Below are 2,500 nucleotides of genomic sequence, written 5' to 3' on the forward strand. Positions count from 1 at the left end.
TATTTGTTTGCTGTTTATCCTCTTGGTTTTTCCCTCAAAATATTCACAAAAATCTTACTTTTTTATCGAAGTAAAATTCTTGAAAGAAATATTTTTTTTGACATTACATAAAATATTTTTCTCCAAAACATGGGTGCCACAATTATTGGCACCCCTAGAAAATCCTATAATTAAAATCTAACTGATTTATATTACCAGTCATGTTTTACATTTTTGAGTTCACCTGTTTCATTAGGAACTCTTAAGTGGTCAACCATGGCTTCCTGCTTGACTGAGGTATAAATATGAGGTGACACAGGCCAAATACCCTTAGTCATTCATCAAGATGGGAAAGAGAAAAGAACTCAATGTCAAAGTGCGACAAAAAGTTGTTGAGCTGCTGAAATCTGGATTTAGGGAAATAAGACAATATCTAAACAGTTGGAAATACCCACTTCCACAATCAGGGCAATAGTTAAGAAGTTAAAAGCGACAGGAGATGTAAGGATTCAGCCTTGAAGAGGACCTATCTGTAAATTGACCCCACGCACCGTGAGGAGGATGGTTCGACTGGTAAAAGAATCTCCAAGGATCACAGCTGGATAATTGCAGAGGTTAGTTAAGTCCTGGGGTCAGAAAGTCTCCAGAACTACCATCAGACTGCACCTACATCACCACAAGTTGTTTTTGAGGGTTATCAGAAAAAAGCCTCTGCTGTCAATCAACAACAAACTAAAGTGCCTACAGTTTTCCAAATGTAAGTCAGACCTTTATATTAGAGTTATATGGTCAGATGAGACCAAAATAAGGCTTCTTGGCAACAAACATCAAAGGTGGGTTTGGCGTAGACAGAAAGATAGCCATACAGAAGAGCACCTCATACCCACATTGAAGTATGGTGGCGGATCTCTGATGTTGTTGGGCTGTTTTTCTTCCAAAGGCCCTGGACATCTTGTTAGGATACATGGTATCATGTGCTCCATCAAATACCAGCAGATATTAGATAAAAACCTAACAGCCCCCCTCTAGGAAGCTTAAAATGGGCCGTGGTTGGACCTCCCAGCAGGACAATGATCCGAAGCACACCTCAAAATCAACACAAAAATGGTTCACCGACAGCAGAATAAAGGTTTTGCCATGGCCATCACAGTCCCCTGACCTAAACCCCATAGCAAATCTGTGGGATGAGCTGTAGCCGAATCTGCAAATGTGTTGACCTCAGATTCTGAAGGATCTGCAGAGATACTGTATGTAGGAATGGTCTCAGGGCTATGCCATGTGTTCACCAACCTCATCACACATTATAGAAGCAGATTTGGAGCTGTTATCTTGGCAAAGGGAGGCTGCTCAAAACATTAAATTAAGGGGTGCCAATAATTCTGGCCCACCTGTTTAGGAGAATAGTATTTATTTAATGAAAAAAATTAAATGTTTTCTTTCAATAATTTTATTTCAATGCAAAGGTAAGATTTTTGTAAATATTTTGAGTGAAAGACCAAGAGGATAAACAGCAAACAAATATTTTTTCATAGCCTGTTTTGGGCACATTCACTAAGGGTGCCAATAATTGCGGAGGGCACTGTACATATATATTATATAATGTATAGTGTGTAGTATATATATATACATATATATATATATATATATAGTGTGTATAGTATACATATATATTATATACTGTATAGTGTGTAGTATATATATATATATAAAGTGTGTATAGTTACATATATAGTATAGTGTGCTCAATCCACTTCTAAGAGTCGCCACCAGTGTCAGGACAATGCCGGCTGACAGGATGGTTTTTATTTTATTTTTTTAACTGATAACCTCGACTATATATATTTATTACCGAGTGCCCCAGGTCCAAAATGATTCTGCTTAATTAATTTAAACAGCTTCAACAGTCAAAAGGTGAAGCAACAACTGGCATTGTTTACAACTGAGCCCCAATGATGGCAATTTCATTTAATGACTTTCCCAAGGTCAATGTACTTGCAAATGACACATCTAATAATTTAAGCACTTTAGACTATTTTAAAAATAGAAAATGATTAGCCCACTCACAAGAACACATCTACGTAATGTCCTACACACACACACACACACACACACACACACACACCGCCTGAATATAATTTCCAAGTAGAAGTTCAGCCGGAATAAGCCAGGGTGCAAAGGGTCTGCAACAGACGTGTGTGTGTGTGTGTGTGTGAGTGTGTGTGCGTGTGTGTGCGTGTGTGTACCCACAACAGACATTAAAATTGCAATTTATGCACGCTGTCAAATCAGTAATCCGTGCAAATTGGATTTACCACATAATAAAAGAAACCCCGTGCGGAAACAATTTAGCCTGTTCCCTCGAAATGACTTTTTAATACAGCTTACACATTCGTTTTAAGAGATAACGACGTTCTATTATTCGAGGATCTGTTCTTGATCGAGATGAGGCATCTCCATTTCCAAGAGATACTCTAAGCAACTCTGCTCAGTTTACATCTATCTGCCTCTGGAGGGAAATAAT

The sequence above is a fragment of the Sprattus sprattus genome (assembly GCF_963457725.1).
Source record: "Sprattus sprattus genome assembly, chromosome: 3".
Classification (NCBI taxonomy): domain Eukaryota; kingdom Metazoa; phylum Chordata; class Actinopteri; order Clupeiformes; family Clupeidae; genus Sprattus; species Sprattus sprattus.